Genomic DNA, 21,840 nt, shown 5'->3' with positions numbered 1-21,840 from the left:
AGAGACTTAAGGAACATGCAAGCCAATATTTATATGTTACATGCATGTTTCTATAAGTATCATCAACTTAATATGTACATTATAATAGTTACAGTAATGGTAATAACAAGGTACCAAGCTTATACACACTCCCTTAAACCTAACCTTCACCTTATTTTACCCAGAGCTTGTTTACTATACTGTAACTAAACAGATTTTGAACATGTCCGTTTTAGTAGAGCTCATATTTCTCCAGGAGGCCTGTCCAACACAATAGACTGAATGTTTTGGGTAAAACATCTTCCAGTTGAGGTTTTGTTAGTAGGGGTGAAGGGTGAAAGCTATTGAATTATTTTACAGCACTGTTGTTAGAAAGCAAACATCTCACTTTAGCTTTGTGTGGCGGATAACTTACTAGTTGGAGTTGAAAGGGTTCAGCTTTTATGCCCCGATTAACTTTATTCAGGAACAGTGTGAATGTAAAGTATCACTTCGTTTACATTCTGCACACTCCTGGATCTTGTTAGCCGATCCGTTGTCCACCTGAGCATGAGGCCTTGACGTCTGGACAATTCCCTTATTTCTTTACTCATCCAGGTTTAACAACTTCAGCCTCTGTGGCTGATAAGTCAAAACAAACTTGGCAAACTGAAACCGTCTCATTTCTGGAGATCCATTATCGTCTAAAATATCTCAACACTCAGCTTCTACTCTCCCTCTTGACCCTTTGTGAGACAATCGGAACCTGTGGACCCGGTTGCCATGTTCAGTCTTGTTTTCAATGGCACCATTGTTGTGTTGTAACACGACGCCAGAGCTGGTTGTTTGATCCACTCTTCTGAAAAGTTTTCTTTGCCGTCTTCTTTTCTCTTCCTCTTTGTTAAGCGATGGAACAGCTGAGAAGGTCAAGGAACATTGTCTTTTGTTTCCTATACTCTTCCTGTGTCTTCTCATGTTGTGTGGTATGAATACATTTGAAATGTTAGCAATTTTTTACAGCTCTTAAAGACTTTTAAATCAAAAATAAATTCTTTTAGATGCTAATAACAGTATGTTATTGTAATGTAATGCAATGATTGTGAGGTTGCAGGTGAGACGTAACACTCAAATACATCACGCGCTGCATATGCAACATCTATAAGTCATGTAAAACAAACAATTGCAAACTGAAATAAATATTATTTGATTATATGGTTTGGAATTGGATGTTTTATTAGATCTTTTTTGCGTTTAAATGAATAAATTTGCAGGATTACAAAATATGTCAACTTTTTGTTGATGTTGCCTTGGATTTAGCGATCACGGAATTGCGAAAAACTAGGAGTCTGCAATAAGGACTACAGCTTAATCCAACAACCTGTACAAAAACAAAAAGACCCTGTATTATTTTGAGCTGAAACTTATTTGATTCATACAGTATAGAATCTTAGAGATATTTGATTATACAGTTTTCCCACTGGTATGTTCACTGATTATTTTGCATGTAAATTAAGAATTGTGTGCGATCACAAAAATTTGTTGATTTTGTGCTGGATTCAGCGATCGCAGAATCACGAAAACTATAGGGGGTCTGTCTAGTGTCTATGTTATGCTCACTTCAAGACACTATTGCTAAATGCACTTGAGTTCAACATTCTCACTTTTTTCAAGGCTGTTTAAGTTTAATTTTTTTTTTTTGTTGAGCATCAAAGAAGATTGTTTGAAGAATGCTGGAAAGCAGCTGCCATTGACTTTGAGCCATTGAGTATTTATTATCGATAATCGAACTTGGATCACCGTAAACATCGCACTACTATGTGTTGATGCTCTAACCAACAGGCTATTGAGCTACTTCTTTAGTATTTTATGTTCCTATTAGGCGTGTTGTGAATTTTCTTTTGGGATTAATAAAATCTAAACAAGCAAACAAACAAACAATAACCTTTTTTTTTTCAAACATTCTTAATAATATCTTGTTTTTTTTTTTTTTGTTACACAAGAAAGAAACCCATAAAAGTTTAAAACCACTTGAGTATGAGTAAATGTGAGGAAAGTTGCACTTTGGGGTGAACTATCCTTTTAAAATCCATGCAAAATCACAATTTACAATGTTTCTTTTGCTAGAGCACATTGCTCTTTTCATTCAGTCAATCCACAAAAAAAAAAAAAAAAAAAAAAAAAAAAAAAAAAAAAAATATATATATATATATATATATATATATATATATATATATATATATATATATATATATATATATATATATATATATACTACTTTGGCAATCTTCAGTCAAATCTGACCATATACCTCCATGTTTGGTGTGGCGGTTCTTTTCAGATGGCATTAGGTTGATGGCTTCAGCCACTATATTCTTAACCACACCATTGGTTTAAACGATGTGCAAAAGTAAAGGCATACCTCCTACTCAATATTCAGTTTCAGAAGTACATCAACAAACTAAAATATGAGTCTCAACAACTTCCGGTTCACGCTGACTTTAAACTGGGTGTCCACCATTAGCATGCTAGTTTGCTGAGGCCGATCCACATGTTTGTCTTTAAGTTGCCTGGTTTTTCAGCAGGTGTGTGTCTGTCAGCCGACTTCTCAGAGGCAAAATCATGGTCTTTAGCGTAAAAGCAGAGCGGCCGCTGTCTCTCAGCCTGAGTGCTAGCAGACTGTCAGAAATCACGTTTTAGTGGCTTGTTCAGGTCACGCTGAGAGAGCAGCCTCTTGTTTCTAACTGTCTCTTTCTTTCTGTTTGACTATCTTTTTTCTTTATTTTTGCTCTCCAGGTTTGGTAAACTAAACCAATGCGTAACATTTAGATTAAATTTGTATCTATAGAATTCAGAATCTACAGTGTTTAACTCTATATTAATGCAAATTTAATCTTTTAGTGGACTTGTACTGATGCAAGTAGACAATCTTTATTGCAAACAAATAAGCTGATTTTGATATTACACTGTTGATTGTTTATCCCTCGCTTTACCAAACCTTAGCTATCGTTGAGAACATCCCGCAGCGTGAGGGAGGACAGACATGCAGACACCATCATCACATTATTCAAGCTCTTATTGTCTGGCGGCTGCTGTGCCTTGCATGGCATGATTTGTGGGGTAGCCATCTGTGCTCAACCCCTTTTGAAGTGTGAGAAAGAACATATGCATTTGCATAAGAATAATTGACACTTCAAATTAGCCCTCCAATCACAAAGGATCATTTTTAGTGTATGGGAAAGTAGAGTCCCCATCTTAGGGAAAGAAATTATGTTAGCCAAGATATTAAACCTTCACCAATGCCATTATTATACTGATTGATTATTTTTATATGAATAATTATTAGTCTTCTTTTATGAGTGGTAGTATATACAGTGATAGTGTATATACATTTGCTTGTGATAGTGCCCAGCATTCTTCTTCTTCTCTTGATTTTTCCTCTTTTTAAAATTTGAATTTGATATTTTTCTACAACATAAATTTGGGTGTACTAGTTTTTGGACCGTTATCGTAAGTTATTTTGTTAGATAAGCTCCAAATTTGGCTTCAGCACTCACTAATCTAATGTATATGCACAAATATAAGGTAGATTTGTGAGGGGTTATACTTATATATGCTCAGCACTGTACAACATTTCTAAATAATAAATGAATTAACCATTTTTTAAGCATTTGTTTATTACTAAATACTGAATTGTTAAATAATAAGTATAAAAACACTAATACTATTATATGTTTGCATAGATAAGCTGTTACACGCAGTATTTGCATATTTAGTGTGTGTGTGTGTGTGTGTGTGTGTGTGTGTGTGTGTGTGTGCGTGCGTGCGTGCGTGCGTGCGTGCGTGCGTGTGTGTGTGTACAGTTGAAGTCAGAATTATTAGCCCCCTTTGATTTTTTTTTTTTCTTTTTTTAAATATAAATATTTCCCAAATAATGTTTAACAGAGCAAGGACATTTTAACAGTATTTCTGATAATATTTTCAATATTAAATTTCACCTATTCAAGTCCTATTATTAGCCCTTTTAAGCAATTTTTTTTTTCATAGTCATCTTTCAATAGTCTATAGAATAAACCATCAGTATACAATAACTTTCCTAATGACCCTAACCTACCAAGTTAACGTGAATAACCTGGTTAAGCCTTTAAATGTCTCTTTAAACTTTAAAAACTATGTAGTAAAATATTATTTACTATTATCATGCCAAAAATAAAATAAATCAGTTATTAGAAATGAGTTATTAAAACTATTATGTTTATAAATGTGTTGAAAAAAAATTCTGTCTGTTAAACAGAAATTGGGGAAAAAGTATATATATATATATATATCCAAGTAAGATGTGGTGTAATGATTTGAAGATGATTTAGAAGCAGATTTAGTATCCAGTTTGTAGGTCATGTATGTTAGAGCATGTGTGTTACTGTATGCTCAGTGAAGTGTATGTGCTGGTGCATGTGTAATGTCGTAACAGAGAGAGAGAAAAGAACTGAACAAGCACACTGTTACATTATTGATAACAGCTAATGAAAAGAATCGTTTCAGGATGAACAGTGGGATAAACTGTACAAGTCCCTGGATACCCACAAAAGCACACACAGATCTTTACACACCAAGAAAAACCTTAATGGATAAATATAAACTGCGCTCTCTGAAATAAATGTACAAAAGCTGCCACTGTGAGCGGTACCTTTTCAAAAAATATGACGGTACCAAAAGTGTACATACAATATTAGCACATAAAAAATATCTCTTTATGGATTTTATTAAGGAAAAAAAAAATGGTACCACTAGCGCCAGCTTTTGTACCTTTATTTATGAGAGCGTATCATCATATATAGATATATAATTAAAGTGTCGAAATGGAAAAGATTTATGAATTTCTGATGATTTTGTAAATACATTTTCACACAGCGCTGAATGCATTTATCTCAGTTTGCGAACGGCCCATGATGGGGCTGCCCCTGCTCCATTGGGTTAGCCGTTGGAAAACAGCGCTGATCTCGCCACTCTTAGATGGCCATGAATTCATTTGCACACATATGAAAGGAGAGGAGCCCCTGGCCAAGAACCAAGATATTTGTGCCGTCTGGTGTCGGATACTGAGATGGGGGGGGTGTTTGTGTGTGCCCGTCGTGCATGCTGGGAGATCATAGGTTTATCCTGGTCTCCATGACAACGCTGCAACATGCCAGGGCCGTACCAACACGTGGATACCCAGGGCAAAACACTTGATTCAGCGGGACAAGGAAGATATGTGCATTAGCTGCATTAAAAAGTAATGCAATGGCTGAACGGGGTAAGAGTTGACGTTCTGGTCAGGGACGATATTTGTTTAGGGATTTTTAGATCCCTTAGACCCCTTCATTCTAAATACATCAGCGCCAAAAAGAAAACAAGACCACAGACATCTCCAGGTTATGATTCACCTTCATCTACACCGAGCAGATATGTGGAGCATATATTTTTAACCTGAGCCAAATGTGCTTTTTGCAGAGGGGTTAAAAGGGCGAATGAAAAATTCTGTAAATTATTTATAATAGCTGAAACTCTTTTAGTGTTCCTCTGTTGGGTTGGGAGCGAGACTGTGCACTGGAATGTGCTTTACTTATACATTGTCAGATATGTGGTGAGGAGCTGCTTTTATCTACACCAACAAAAGAGCTGAAGGTGGAGGGAGAAGTAGGTCACATCATTTACTGGGGGTCAGAAAGGAGCGGAGAGATTTCGACAGGTTTAACTCGACGTATAGAAGCAGTTCATTCACACATGACACTAATTATTGTGTTTTTTTTCTTTTTTCTTTCCTTCTAGTGATGTTTCGGAGGTGCTGCGTTGTTCTTTGATGTGAGGAAGGAAGGTTAGTAGACTGTTCTGTTATTTATGTCGCATTAAATAAAGGGTCACTTTTGGGGTTAAGAGGTGGTCACTAAGGGACAAAAACAACTCTGAAGTTATAGTTGAAATTGAAGAGTTGAAGAAAAAGGTAAAAAATGACTCAATTACAAGTCTTTGACCAGGAGACAAAGGCTTGGCAAACTATTCCTTACCTTTTGGTGGGATAATGTACGTTTTCAAATCTCTACATTTCTAAGAGCAGAAAAGTGTTTGCTAATAGTGTTCTAAACTAAGAGTAGCCCAGCTACATTTTGGTTAATGAAAAGTATAATTATAAAATTGCTTTAGAATATTCAATATATTTTTTTTTACTTGCATTTCATGTGATCATTATCCATCATCTGAGAACTGTCTTCACTAATGTGCTTTAAAAATCTCGGTTTACACTGATTCAATTTACATTTGTCCACAAAATGTATCTCTGCTAAATAGATATGATCTTCAAATCCCTTGTCCTATGTTGACTAAAGTATAAGACACATACTATTTTATTTAAATAGCATTTCTTAACATAAACTAAAGATATATATTTTATTCATTGTGCAATTGATTTTGCATGTAGGCTATGGGTGGCTTTGTGCTTCACTTATGTTCCAAACATCATCACATGCACACATAGCATGCTCTTCGATCACTGTCATTACAGAATAAAATAAACATCAATTTTAATGTACATTTACTTAAGAGATGTCATTCAAAACTGTAAAGGGTTTACATTTATTTGTGTTTATCCGTCTCTCCAAAAAGAAATTAAACACTGTGCCATTCTAAATATAGATAGATAGATAGATAGATAGATAGATAGATAGATAGATAGATAGATAGATAGATAGATAGATAGATAGATAGATAGATAGATAGATAGATAGATAGATAGATAGATAGATAGATAGATAGATAGAATTTTTCTATGTTTTTGCTTCTCTTGACTTTTCCTCTTTTTTTTACATACCATAACACATTCTTTCAGGGTTTTTTTTTATTTATTTATTTATTATTATTATTATTATTATTTACATTTTGTAAGGAGTAACATTTACATATGTAGTTTCAACAGTCCAGTTTCATCTGAAATGTATCTCAGATCACCTCCTAAATGGTTTGAGTAATTAGAATTATTTCCATCTCAAAGGCATTTTGGATATCATTTACACTTGTCCTTTTCACGATCAAATAACTATCCAATCAGAAAAGAATTTATGAAGTGACTGTTTGTAAACAAGTCCATAGTGAACATGTAGCAGCATGAACTTTATTATAATTATAAGTCACTCACTATAGATCAGGGGTTCTCAAACTCGGTCCTGGAGGTCTGTTTTCCTGCAGATTGTAGCTTCAACTTGCCTCAACACACCTGCAAGGATGTTTCTAGGCTGTTTCTATGCACTCTTCTGTGTTCGTGTGTCCTTGTGTTCTCATGTAACGTCATCATCAACTGCCAAAGTTCAGTTCCAAATCTCAATATCATAAGAACAGAGGACTCGTGTGTTCTTAATATCGAAGACGCATCGATGCAGATTTGCTTGAGTAGTCCTAGAAGTCATTGCGGCTAAATAAAGGATGTTGGAAGTGTAGCATTTTATATAAAGGTCACAGATAAAACTTATTCATCTCAGGAGTTTCTCTAAATGTGAAAGTAAACATTCATTCATTCATTCATTTTCTTGTTGGCTTAGTCCCTTTATTAATCTGGGATTGCCACAGCGGAATGAACCGCCAACTTATCCAGCAAGTTTTACACAGCAGATGCCCTTCCAGTCGCAACCCATCTCTGGGAAACATCCACACACACATTTACACACACACACTCATACACTACAATCAATTAAGCCTACCCAATTTACCTGTACCGCATGTCTTTGAACTGTGGGGAAAACCGGAGCACCCGAAGGAAACCCACACGAACGCAGGAAGAACATGCAAACTCCACAAAGAAACGCCAACTGAGCTGAGGCTCGAACCAGCGACCCAGGGACCTTCTTGCTGAAAGGCGACAGCACTTCCTACTGTGCCACTGCTTCACCTGAAAGTAAACATGGACTTGAAAATCTTAATAAATGCACAAACATATTGAGGGCGTTTATTTGCTGAAATTCGTTTTGAAAATAGTTTTAATTGTTTTGTGCAACCTATATTAATATGACTTTTTTGCATAGTATATTGTAAAAAGGGTAAAATCAATTAATCATTACATGAATGCTGTAATGTTTAAATAATGTTTCATTAAAAATGTGCGAAGGTCATGTGACCATCATGAAGAACGCAGCATCTCATTTCTCACAGGACACGTTCTCTGTTCTCACGGGCTACAGAGTTCATTCTTCCGAGGTAACTTGGCAAGAACAGTCTCCACAAGAACATGAGTCTATTCTCAGCGTTCTTAAAGCTAGGAAACAGTGTGTCTGATTGGGGTTGGAGCTAAAATCTGAAGGACACCGGACCTTCAGGACCGAGATTGAGAACCCCTTCACAGGATGCTTTTTGCCCTACACAAATTCTCTACATGAGTTATTGAGTACTTGCGCAGAATATGAGATTGAAGTGAATTTTGTGGCAAACACATTACCAGGTTTGCATTGACTTTACTTGCACAAATACATAAATTCATTTTTGGTGTGAATCATATGCTCTTGAAGGCCACAAAAATGTATATGGCCAACCAGATTTGGCCTGTTGGAGCTTGTTAAGTTTGACCCGACTGATCTCATAAGGAAACTCATTTACTTATTATTAGAAAGCTGTTATCATCCATCCACATAGTTAATCAGCTCTAGATTACATACAGCTGCAGAAGTTAATGAGAATTATTTATATTATTTATTATTTATATATACTACCCCGACACTAAAACTATGCGTCACAGTGATGTAAAAACAGATATGCATCTAGAGTTGTTTCTATTAGTATAGATGATTAACATGTGGATGGATAAAAACAGCCTTCTGAGCCTACTAGTAGGCGCAGAAGGCCCCTACTGGCCCATATCTATCAGCTGATAACCACTGATAATGCCCATTCAATCAAACGATAACATTCAAAGCGGTTGCAGAAAAGTGGCATGAATTCATACGATTTGATTCATATTAAAACATACGAAAAGGAACTGTGGAGCAAATCTTACTAAAATGTGTTAAAAAGATCATACAAATGAATACATATTAGCAACTAAATTAAAAAGAATTACAAATTGGCGTTAGATTGCGTTGGTTTGACACATTTGCATTAAACAAATATGTAAAATCCATAACAATATTTCAGATTATAGAACATATTCAGAATATCAGGCAAGCAGCAGAGTAGTGTTTCATGCACATGGACGCTCACTTTGATGTTATAGGTTATAGGTTCTTCTGCTCCTTTCTTTCAGGATAGCAGCATGGTTGGATCAAGCAAAAGTGGTTAGTTCGCGCAGGGTTCAGTTCGGGAAAGAGTGGCTCAAGCACCTCTTTCGATTCTCAGAGAAATAATGTGCGGTTGGAGAGGAATCTGACACAGATAGGGTGATGAATTCTGCAGAGTCAGTAAAAGCAAAGTGATGCTGAAAAACACATCTCTGCCGATCTCGGGCCGCACTTCAAAGGTACACGCTCCTCCTGAGGCAGTGCGCTGTATGTAGCGAGCACTTTTAATTTATTCCTCTGGGCTGAAGTACTTTTTGTTGTTGTCTTGATTTTTTGCGTTTAATTATTTACTTTCTGAGACAAGAGATTTAGAATGGAGATGGCTGGATGAGACAAATCTAACAAGCCACAGAAGAAAGTGTTAGCAACATGACCATAAGCACTGCCCGTAATGTCTTATTGGTAGGGCCAGACAGAATCTGCAGAGATTTTGTCATATTTTAGCGCAGAATTTTTTTAAATCTGCGGATTTATGTGGAATGATTTTGGAAGTATCATAACTAAAAACTGAATATATGAAATAAAAAGCAGTTTTAGTAATAGCATTTAGAATTTTACCTAATGTTTTTCAATGCAAATCTAATTAGATCCAATTATTTGGTAAACAAAGCAAGTCTCTCATTTAATATGTCTATTAAAAGACAGAAAATATTACTTTACAAATTGTATTGTAAATAAATCATCTGAATATTTTTTATATTAATCAATAATATTACTGAAATTAATTAAACTGCATATCTATAATTTTACTATACATTTACACAAGTAAATAAACAGAGTTAATGATGGGATAAAAATCTGTGGAATTCTGCACGATGTCCTGAGCTGATCTCAAACCTTTGTAATCATTGGTGAATATCATTATGTATTCATTTTATCATATCTGCTGTAAGAAGCCCTATCTATTATGTTGCATCAGCTTACATGTGTGCAATGTAAGTATTTTGCAAGGAGGTAGCAAGAGAGATTTATTCAATATTCTGCCAATTTGACACGGCACCTAAAAGCTAAACTCTCAACGCAATGCAGCATATTTTCTTAGGTAATCGGCAAAGACGGTGATGCAAAACACTGGTGCCATGATGAACTTCGCAATGCCTACTCTGGATGATGAGACTGCACAGAGGGTTGTGTTGACAAAGTTTGGGGATTGAAAGAGTTAGGGAAACTTCAGAATATTATAAACAACAGTTGAACAGAGTTTGTAGAATAATAAAGGAAATTACCAGCAAGTGCCAGATTTACAATAAACGATATGTTTTGTACTGTATACTTCAGAATAGCACTGGACGATATGGCCAGAATATATATTATGATATACTTCTTAATTTCAGTCGATGTGATATAATTTTGATCTCGATATATTATTTTAAAAGCCTTAGAAAAGCCAAGAACTCCCGTTACGTATATATAAAATTCTAAAAAACATATCGACTAAGTCTATGAAACGTCATATAAAATAATGTTATATTTTAGAGATAAAAACAGTACAAGTTTTTTTAGATTTATCCTTCATACAAACAAGAAATGTATTTTTACCAGATGTTGTATTGGATATACAATTAATTTATAACAGACTAAAATTCTTAGACTGAGATAACTAATGGACTGCTTTAGGCAGGATAAAGAAGTAAACCACATGGATTGAATGAACGAACAAACGAATGAATGAATGAATGAATGAATGAATGAATGAATGAATGAATGAATGAATGAATGAATGAAGACTAAGCAATAACATAAGCACATGCTGAGTGGACGTTTCTTTGGACACAGCTGGTGTTGGGGATTGTGCTGATGCTTCATATACAACTTAGCTACAACTTTTATAGGACCTTATTGTTTTACTCAAAGTTGAACAACAGAGATCGGTTCCAATCTGTAATTTAAAAAAAGTGCGATACAGTAACAATATTTCCTGCTTGCTTTTTGGGCGCTGTTGAATGCATTTTTAACAATTCAATACAATTCATCTTTATTTCTATAGCGCTTTTACAATGTAGATTGTGTCAAAGCAGCTCAACATAGAAGTTCTTGTAAATGGAAACTGTGTCAGTCCAGTTTTCAGAGTTGAAGTTCAGTTCAGTGTGGTTTAAATTACACTGCTGAAAGTCCAAATACTGAAGAGCAAATCCATCAATGCACAGCTTCACAAATCCTAAACCAAGCAAGTGGCAAGGAACAAAAACTTATCACCGTTATTCATAAAAAAATGTATTGCGATATATGTAGATAGCCCTACCTCAGAATAATACAACTTGTGAAATATACCTAAAAAAGTTTACTTTACTAATGCTAAGATACCTTAATATTGTATAAAACTAATCAGGCACTGAGAAATTCCCAACATTGTAGGTTGGGAACAAATTTTGTATGTTGTCTGAAAAAGAGGACTGAATTTAGATGAATCAAATACTAAAAAGCCCAGCATTATGTAGCTGTTATTGAGCCATGTAATAATCATCATGACCAACTAGGTTCTAGTAAAATCCAGATTTCAGAGTTGAAGTTCAGTTTAGTTCAGTTCAGTGTGGTTTAAACTTCACTGCTGAATGTTCAAACACTTAAGAGCAAATCCATCGATGCACAGCTCCACAAAGCTATGCACCTATAGCATAACATCACAGCATAACATTTATTCTGTCTTGAAAACTTTCAAAAATGCACAAAACAACTCAAATATTGGGGAAGTTGCAAATAAAATAAGTAAAAACATAAAATAAAGTGAATGATTACAGTAAAGCTAACCGTATATGTGCTAGTGCAAGCGTCCTTTTAAGAATTAAATCTCTCGTCATCATCTAATGTTTTTTTTTAAGAAATATAATTCTAAGATACGAGACAGAATGCAATGAGGGGAATAAGTCATTCTCTGAAAAAACAACAACAATAATAACAAGGGGAGGCAGAAACGCAGACCCTCCCAAACCTGTGTTCTTCACAACAATAAAACAACACTCTTATCAGGTTTTAAGGAGAAGTGTAAGCCAAAACCATGTGGGAGACGAGGAGGAACAAAGGTGAAGACCAGAACGTGTCTGACGCTACATTATTGTTTCCCCCCTTTGTTAGCGAACACTGCTTTTTTGAGAACTTGATGAACTTTTTGTCGTTGCCACACTGTGATAATGGAATCAAATCTGATACAAGTTTCATAATGAGACGAGCTTTAGTTTCCTTTTGTTGATGAAATCAAAGACCTGCTGTCGGGGAAAGTCAAACTGGACGTCTGTGGAACGAAACGCGTCTTCCAGATGATGTTTCAGGAAAGCGAGTCGCATCTCAAAGCCTGTGAAACTTAAAGCAAAATTTCATCATGTGCGTTCATTGTGTTGTTTTCATTGCACGCTCGAAATGCAGCAAAGAGAAAAACAACAGTTTCGCAATGGCGCCGCTGTGAAGTAGTGCCTAAGAGTACGAGGAGTTTTCATTTCAGAAGAAAGATCTTGAGAGCTGCAGTCAGAGGGCCATCCCGACTCTATTAGAGCCAAACCATTTCACAATTCAGCTTATGAATGTGCACTTAAAGCCTGACTGGCCAATAGAGACGGCTCATTTTGCTACAATCCTCCATTTTTTATTTCTCGTTGATCTGTTCCCCTCAAACTGTACATTTGGATTAAGAGTGTATCTGTATTAAAGAGGTATAATAATGCGCCGTAAGCCTGCCGGCAGACAGACTGGGATATTAGGAATGTCAGAATCCCTCTCATGTTCTGGACAACTTTTAATAAAATTGGCAAGCTGGGTGGAAAACTTTATGAGGATGCTTTCCTATAGCGTATATAAAGAGAGAAGAGTTTGTTGGAATTTCTCGATAAATGAAACGATCATGGTAGCTTGAGCTGGACTAAATGAGCAGTGAGGGATTTGTGAGGCTTAATGTCAGAATTAGTGCTTTGTCATTTCTCACTCTACTTTGTAAGTGATCTGACAGGAAGCTTTTCTCAAAGAAAGAGTTTTTCCTTTTGATTAACCTTTTAACTTTAGGATTGTGTTGCTTGTAAAATGGATTTATTATTGTTAAAAGGTGTAGTGTGTTTCAGACTTCAGTGTCAAATCTACATATACTCAAATAATATTTCAGTTTTGTGCAGTCAGATTAATGTGAAACCCAATTGAGAAATGTTTCAAATTGATGATAAATATGACCTTAAGGAGTTTGAATAAGAAAAGTGTATACCATAATAAAACAAAAGTAACTGTAAATGTATGAAGTTAAACTGACTACCTTTTTATTAAAAAGTATGAACTGCACATCAATTAAAAGTATAATCTTCTGCAATGAAAATGAATGAAATATGAAATATTGTATCTCAGCAGCAACTACGTATATTTGGTATTCCAGAACTATAAGTAACTTTTAGTGATATATTTTACATAAATTAAGCTCAATTATTGATTTAAATGAGAAAAGTAACTTTGTTATCTGAATTAATTAAAAGCAACATGGAACTGAAATAACTTTCTAAATTTGCAATGAAACAAAAAAGCACCTTTAATAAAATAATATAATGTCCAGATTTTAATCAAACGTATGAACAAACTGATTAAAAATAACACAAGAATCTTGTAAAGCAAAATTAATAAGTGTTTAAGGTATGAACTAAAATGATGTCTGTTATTAAATAATACAAAACGATGTAAATTTTTTAAAATGTCTAGTAATTAAATATGTACTTAAACCTAAAAAAGTGACTAAAAACCTTTTAAAGTATGAACCTATTTTTTTATTAAAAGTATAAGCTGAAATTAATTAAAAGCATGAACATAAGAAATACGTACAAAAGTTTGTCAAATGAAAACGTGTCAATATTTATATATAATGTTGTAGAAATATATAAAAATTAAAACATATTTATTTATTGTTTGGTTAATAATATTCCAAAATTCACAACATTATCAACAATAGCTGTAATTAACGTATAAAATGGCTGTGATTTTTATCTGTAAAAATAAATGTTACAAACAATATTTTGTACAATATACGAAGAATAACCATAAATCAACTTTCCCAGAATTCCCTGCATTATCCTTCAATATTTATATTTCTGTTTGTTTGTTTGTTTGTTTTGACACTACTGTGGTTCCTAATAGTCTCTTTGTGTATTTTTGTTGTTGTTACTGTATATGTAATGTTGACAAATAATGTTTGTGTGAGTGACACTAAGCCACTTACTTCGTGTTAATATTCTCTCAGCTTGTAGAAAAGCTGTTTGAGATGAACTTTTGTTCATAGTGTCATCACCACCAGCTTTATAAGTGGTTTGTGTATGTGCACTACAAAAAGATACAATGTAGATCAGTGTTTCTCAACCACGTTCCTGAAGGACCACCAGCTCTGCACATTTCCCATAGCTGCGTCCCAAGTGGCACACTATACACTATGCACTTATGCACTTACACACTCAACAGCAGAGTAGAGTGTAGTGTCGTTCCAAATGGAAAACTAATGGGTTTTTTACTAAGCTGAAATTACAAACCATTTTCCAGATGACGTTTGTTGGTTGCCAAATTAGTGAAATAAATGACTAAACTACCAAATAATACCTGCCATGAGTATAACCGCATTCACAATCGGGAGGTGGTATAATCACTCTCGTGGGAGAATTTTGCTTTCACAATCCAAAATAAAACAAGTAAACCATCATCAGTGCCTGGAAGCTCCCTCCTTTCTGCTACATGAGCAAAGCAGCGGCTGTTGAGTGTGTGTCGTGTCAAACATTCCACACTTCTGTTTAACAGTTGAATGAGTGCATCATTCATGTAATTAAAGTGCATTTTGGGAGTTTTCAGTGTGAACTCACTACTTACACTCTTTATACTGCAAAATCGCGAAGAATAGTGCGTAAGTATGCGATTTGGCACACACATAATGTTTCTCAACCACATTTCAGGAGGACCACCAACTCTACACATTTCCCTGTATCCTTAATCAGACACACCCGATTAAGAGTATTAGATCATTAGCAGAGACTGAAAGACCTGTAATCAGTGTGACAGACAAAGGAGACATCTAAAACATGCAGTGCTGGTGGTCCTCCAGGAACGTGGCTGAGAAACACTGACATAGATGTTAAAATAAAAAAAAAATGCATTAACACGATATAAACTAATGAAGTATTGTAATTTGCCGTAAATTTGGAAACTCTATCACTGTATTTTGTTTATGTAAACTTCAAGTACAGCTGGCAGGTTATTACACTAAATTTTACGTATTTTATGACAGTAGTCTCCAACATCGGGAGAGGAGACGGTGGTTCGTAGACCATCAACCATTTTCTCCGAGGATGACAAGCTGACAAAACATTGCTGTCACGCTGATACAACTTTTATTTATGGAGGAAAATTACAAAACACTTTGCGATGTTTGGGTGTTCTGTGTTTGAGACAATTAGTCTAACCACTAGCCGCGCACCTCCATTAGAAATAACAAAACACATGATATGTGAATGAGGCTGCCATCATTTGCGATCTCCAGCAGTTGATCTTCTTGCACAGACATGGTGGTTTCACCGGATTTGTTAACAAATGGGTTGCAGATCTATTCCCTGCCAGTTTGTTGGTCCTTCATTTGGCCTTTTCCCCTTAACAAAGTTTCTTACTCATATTGCTGCTTTTGGGTTAAACTTGGGTGCTCAAGTGACCACGTTGTAAGCGAGAGAATACAGTCATTCTTTAAAATAAAAGATTTTTCAAAATAAAAACTGGTTCAGACTCAGATAATAAATAAAACGGAAATAAATAATGATTTCTTGTGCGGCCCAGTACCAATAGATCCAATTGAGCCCGGTGGTTGAGGACCACTGTTTTATTATAATGTAAAAGTGCCTAATCTTAATTTAACATTTTTAAAAAAGCATTGCACAAACATGAAGTTTAAAAGCACAAATAGATGATGGTTCCAGCAACAGTCAACTAGTCTCTCTACATGAATGCAGAGGACATTGAATTAATTCCGAACACAACTGATTACGAACACTATGACTCTGTGAAGTCCATTTTACACAATTTAATGCCAATTTAAATGTTTGCCTCAACAAGCGTCCCATATGAGTGTGTGATGCAGGCCTGCAGTAAATGACAGTGTGCTGTTGTTCTGTGTGTTGCAGGTTGAGAAAGAGAAAGCTGTCCAGCACAAGCCACCCTCATTAGTGTCCAGCGCCCGAAGACACAGGTCACAAAACCCAATGAACTGGCCATTTGATTCAGCTCTGCAGACACTCAGCCCTAATGCTGCGGTCCGCTCTGACAGCACATCATACGCAACACTCAAAGCAGCTTGAATAACCCTTGGACCGCATACGGAGTGCATTATTTTTTATGACGAAACCGCTATAGGGTCCAACTTCTCAACCTGCTTGTAGATTACATTCATTCAATAAATTGTGCATTTTTGATTTTCTCAACAAAAAAAAACGGAACAGGTCTTGTGATTTATTTGCTGAACTGCGGGTGATGAAATATTTAATATCCTGGGTATTAAAATGATCAGTCTCGGATCCATTGAGAGGCTTGACATGCTGGAATCAGTAGCTCACTAAGGGACTGCAGAACGGGGGAATTATTGCTTCAGTCTGAACATGTCACCTCTACAATATTTCCACCATTATAATGTACAATTATCCTTTTCTTTCCATTTCTCGGATCGACGTTTTCCTCTGGCTTGTCATTGTTCCACATTTTCAGGCGCACAATATGAAAGAACAATAATGTCTAGTTTCAATGTCATTGCCCGGATTTGATTTATGCACGTAGGTATTTCACATGCGTAATGCAAAGTAGATCTCGCTCGCTCACTATCTCTCCCCGGTTTAGCCGCATATCATGTGACTAAGGTAAAAATGAGCTTGATGTTAGCTGTTTTCTCAGAGTTGCATCAGGAAATGGTCAAGATGCGAGAAATGAAGCTGCTTTGGTCTGGAAATGAGAGTTTATGTATTCTGCTCTTTCTGCATGTGTCACAAAGAGTTGATCACATGGGAGTCGGCCAGAACACCTGAACACAAGCCGGGCATTGTGTGTTGCGCTGACCTCAGTGTCATGTGACTCTGAGATGGCCAGGTGTTGTCTGGATCTGGAGCAAAAGAAAAAGACCCAACCGAAAACAAGCTAAAGAAATGAAGAGGGAAAACATGCCTGGAACTACATAAAATGCAGGGAGTGTGAATCACATTATTTAAAAAGGCCATACTAAAGTTTGAGATTCAGCATTTAGATTTAAGAAATTGGATTTAGAATTAATTCAAACTGGAAATACATGTGATATTACAGTTACAATAAACATTTAATGCATTTTAACTCTTAGCACTGTTCAAATGGACTATCCTTTTGTTATGTTCAGGATGAAAACGTCCACTGAGTCAAACTGCTGTAAAAATGCAACGGAAAAATATTTTTTTCAAATTTTCTTGCATAAATCTGTTAATCAGCCTCAGTCCTGATCAAAACTACTGAATGTTTTTAAAAATTACAGGATTTTAACTCTTTAATGCCAAATTCACGAATGATGTCAGTGATTTGGTGAAAAAAAAACAGACAAATGATGTATTTTTATTATAAAAAGTAATTGTGAACTTGATTTTTTTTACCTTTTATCACAGTCTTGGTCATATGAATGACTAGTAACAACATTGGCATTTTTTCTCCCTAATTTACTGTTGGTGGCTGTTTTTTTTTTTTTTTTTGCACCAATGACTTTCATTATAGCCACATTTGATGGTGCATAAATAAACAGGTTGTGTTTTTGTTTACTCCATATAGTTCTGAGAGCTGAGATGCATATTTTGATTTTCTCAGACACGTCAATGTAAAAGGGCAAATGTCAATAACGATCAATAGTAAAAATTACAAACCTTACATTTTCCCAACAGCAAAAACCACCAACAATCAAAAATGCATGATTATATATTGTGATGGTTTTGTTATCAAAATAATGTGGTTATAATGGAAGTCAATGGGGCAAAAACAGCCACCAACAGTAAATTAAGGAGAAAAAAATCTAAACTTTGAGAACTCAGAATTGATTTAAACTGGAAATACACATGATGTTGTTACATTTAACGCATTTAACCGTTGAGCACTGTTCCAATTTACTTCACAATTACTTTTCTATTAAAAATACTTAAGTTTGTGTGTTTTTTTTCACCAAATCAGTGACATCATTTATGAATTTGGCAATTAAAGAGTTAAAATCCTGTAATTTTCTAAACAATTTAGTAGTTTTAATCAGGACTGAGGCTAATTAACAGATTTACGCAAAAAATAAATGATTTGATGCATTTTACAGCAGTTAAATTCAGTAGGTGTTTTCATCACGGACAAAACAAATGGGTTGTGAATTAGGGTGTATCAATAATCAAATAAAAAAATCAAAGCATTTACTCAAAATATGTGTGAAAATAAGATTTTTCACTAAAGTTTGTCCACTACCTGAAACACAGAAAAATATATGGCCAAATTAAGACTCTAAATCACCCCAGAGAGGATGAAAACACCCTTAACAGCACATAAGAGTTAAAATGCTTATTTGAATGCAGAAAATAGTTTGAAAGAACATTTACAGTAATTCTCTGAAGCATTTAGACAAGGGGTGCCCAAACTCAGTGTCCTGCATAGTTTAACTCCAACTTACTTTAACACACCTGCCTGAAAGTTTTAGTATACCTAGAAAGAGCTTAAGAGTGCTTAACTTGGGTTGGAACTAAAATATGCAGGACATCGGCCTTCCAGGACCGAGTTTGGGCTTACCTGATTTAGACAAATAAAATACAAACTCAAATTCAGACAGTTTAATGTTGATTTAGTTCCAGATTTAGCTTCAAATATCAGCGTATTAACAGTTTGTCCTGAGTGTTAAAAAGGAACTGTCTTCACTAAACCCCTAAAAGAGGGGTCACCAGTCTCGGTTTAGGAGGGCCGGTGTCCCTGCAGGGTTTAGCTCCAACTTGCCTCAACACACCTGTCAGGGTGCTTCGAGTATACCTAGTAAGACCTTGATTAGTTTGTTCAGGTGTGTTTGATTAGGGTTGGAGCTAAAATCTGGAGGACACTGGCCCTCCAGGAACAAGTTTGGTGATCCCTGCTCTAAAATATCGCAGCATTTCAATTCTCAAATATATTTTCCATGAAGAAACGTGTCATCACTCATCACAAACCCTGTGAATTTCTAGGTTTTCCCCCACCAGTGTTGAGTATTTCATCAACTTTTAATCATTGGGCACCTTTTTACTACAGTAAAGGTTTATATTTTTTAATCCTAATCCTAAATCCTAAAATCTACAGATTTTCTTATGTAGTGTCAGGGCCATAGACATACACAGACAGCCTAGTTTTCATGGGCTGCTTTATGTGTGCTGTGACTTTTAAATAGATGATACTGCTAAACTAGCATAAAAAAAAAGACAACATTTTAGTTTGTTTTGTTTGTTAGTTTGTAAATAATCTACATGTGACACTAGAGCATAAATCCAGGCTTATGATGCTCTGGTATATTTTTGTTTGAGACAAAATTAATACATTATTATATGTAATAAATTTATACAAATTGTATACGATGCAAAAATCATTAGGATATAATGTAAAGCTCATGTTCCATAAATATATTTTGTAACTTCTGCAAATATAGCAAATTATGCTTTCTGATTAGTAATATGTATTGATAAGAACTTTGGAAATTTGGATTAGTTTAAACATGATTTTCTCAGTATTTTGATACTCGAATCCGGAGAGTCCAGATTTTCAAATAGGTTTATCTTGACCAATTAGTGTGCTATCAAACCAAACATCAATAAAAGGCTAATTTATTAAACTTTATCATTCAGATGATGTATTAATCTAAAAAAAAAAAAAAAAAAAAAAAAAAGAAATACATTTATCACTTATTTCGTAGGGCAAGATACCATATTCAAATCCAGTCAAATGTAACATCTTTCATAGCATAATTGTAGAAGTGTAGCATAATTGTAGAAGTGTAGCATTATGATTCTTTCAAACCCTGACTAAGCAAGCAAAAGGTGACTGGCAAAAAACAAACTCTCCAAGTGCGCCAGTTTTTCTCTGAATAAATGAATGACACTGTGGGATTTATTCCAGGTCGCTTCACAAGTCTATAAACCCTCATTATATACAGTACAAAGAAACATGATTTAAACTAGAAATATTTAGAATTATGTGCTGATCAAATATGTTATGAGTATGATGTTCCCAGGATGTTCTTTGGATCATATGAATCGGGCTGAAGAAGATGATCAGCAGCTTTTACTCTGTAATGAACCCATGCAGGTTGTCAAGATTCTGAGACCCTTATAAGGGGTTTAAAAGTCTTTATTTTCTTTTCCACAATTTAAGGTAAGAGGAGAAAGTCTTAAAGCTTTAAAATGAAATGCAAACAGACAAACAAAAAGTTTAATAATAATGTAATATTTTAAATAAAATAAAGTATACGTTCCTCAATATATTTGTTTCCATTCTAAATATCAAAACAATCTAAATAATTATTCAAACCCAAAAAAATCTGACTCTCTGTAGAAGCTGTGGATTATTATGTTATAAATAATTTTTTTGTTTTATTTTTTTTTTTAAAGACTGATAGTTTCAATGTATAAGACTTATATATTGGGAGAAACCACGGGTATTAATTATATTTTGATTGTATTGTATTTGTATTTTTTTAAGGTGCCTGTAGCTGCTGACTTGCATTTTATAAAGCACCACAATTTCAGTTGAACATTTCCCTAATGTTCCACTATAATAAAAATATTATTATGAATATTATTAATAATAATAACCTGTACAAATAAAAAAAGCAAACAGACAGAAATTTTTATATTTGGTCGAATTAACCCTTTAAATAAATAATTAAATAACTAAAACCCTTTAAATAAGTTATAACAATACGGTTAATAAAATAAAGCTATACAGTTAACAAAATAAGTGGAATGTGAAAACAAAGTTGTGTGTAAAAAAATTGCTAATAGCATACATTGCTTGCTTTGCATGAATGTTTCTTTAAAAAATATATTATCAAATTGTGTTTCCTGCAAATTTCTCATTTCGTGAAGTTCATTTACAAGATCATTTCGAGAGGGTCACATGCTTATGATTGACCACGCTGGTCCCGCATTAGCTAACGCTTGATTCACCAATCGCATGATTCCTAACTCATTATAAAAAACCAGAGTTCATACCTTAGTTATCTTCATCTTGAAGAATTACCCTTCCTCCATTACTCCTCTTCCCTTTTTCTAGATAGGGTGAAATGGCTGGTAGGGTGGTTAGCACTGTTGCCTCACAGCAAGAATGTCACTGGTTCAAGTCCTTACCAGGCCAGTCAATGTTTCTGCATGGAGTTTACATGTTCTCCCCGAGCTCGCATTCCCCCAGGTTTCCAAGTCTCCTCTTTACATCTAAAGACATGCGACGTAAGTGAATTGATTCAACCAAATTGGCCCCATAGATGAGCTCTTAGTCAGCAGTACATCTCTCTATAGGAATCCCTAATTTGTCATTAGCCATAAATAAGCAGGGGAGTTCTTGTGACCTACCTGAGCTCAAACTCCTCTCCTGCCGAGAGGAAGCCCCGTACTCG

General features: G+C 35.0%; 1 protein-coding gene and 1 long non-coding RNA gene across 7 annotated transcripts in view; one reads left to right on the top strand and one right to left on the bottom strand.

The window, feature by feature from the left end:
* The window catches only part of si:ch211-202e12.3, a 72,854-nt gene extending 52,735 nt beyond the window's left edge, over positions 1 to 20,119 (top strand). For 3 of the 6 annotated variants that reach the window (XR_015491740.1, XR_015491741.1, XR_015491737.1), the window contains 3 exons: positions 5,767 to 5,812; positions 16,364 to 17,887; positions 18,233 to 20,119. This is a non-coding gene — a long non-coding RNA (si:ch211-202e12.3). The remainder of the gene's footprint in view (positions 1 to 5,766; positions 5,813 to 16,363; positions 17,888 to 18,232) is intronic. The other 3 variants (XR_015491742.1, XR_015491738.1, XR_015491739.1) reach the window with 2 other exon arrangements.
* Positions 1 to 21,840, bottom strand: part of LOC147844367 (uncharacterized) — a 768,760-nt gene that overhangs the window by 717,555 nt on the left and 29,365 nt on the right. The window lies entirely within an intron of this gene.

The sequence above is a fragment of the Danio rerio genome, chromosome 5 (genome assembly GCF_052040795.2).
Source record: "Danio rerio strain M-AB ecotype USA chromosome 5, GRCz13ab, whole genome shotgun sequence".
Lineage (NCBI taxonomy): Eukaryota > Metazoa > Chordata > Actinopteri > Cypriniformes > Danionidae > Danio > Danio rerio.
This window is presented reverse-complemented; position numbering and strand designations above follow the sequence as displayed.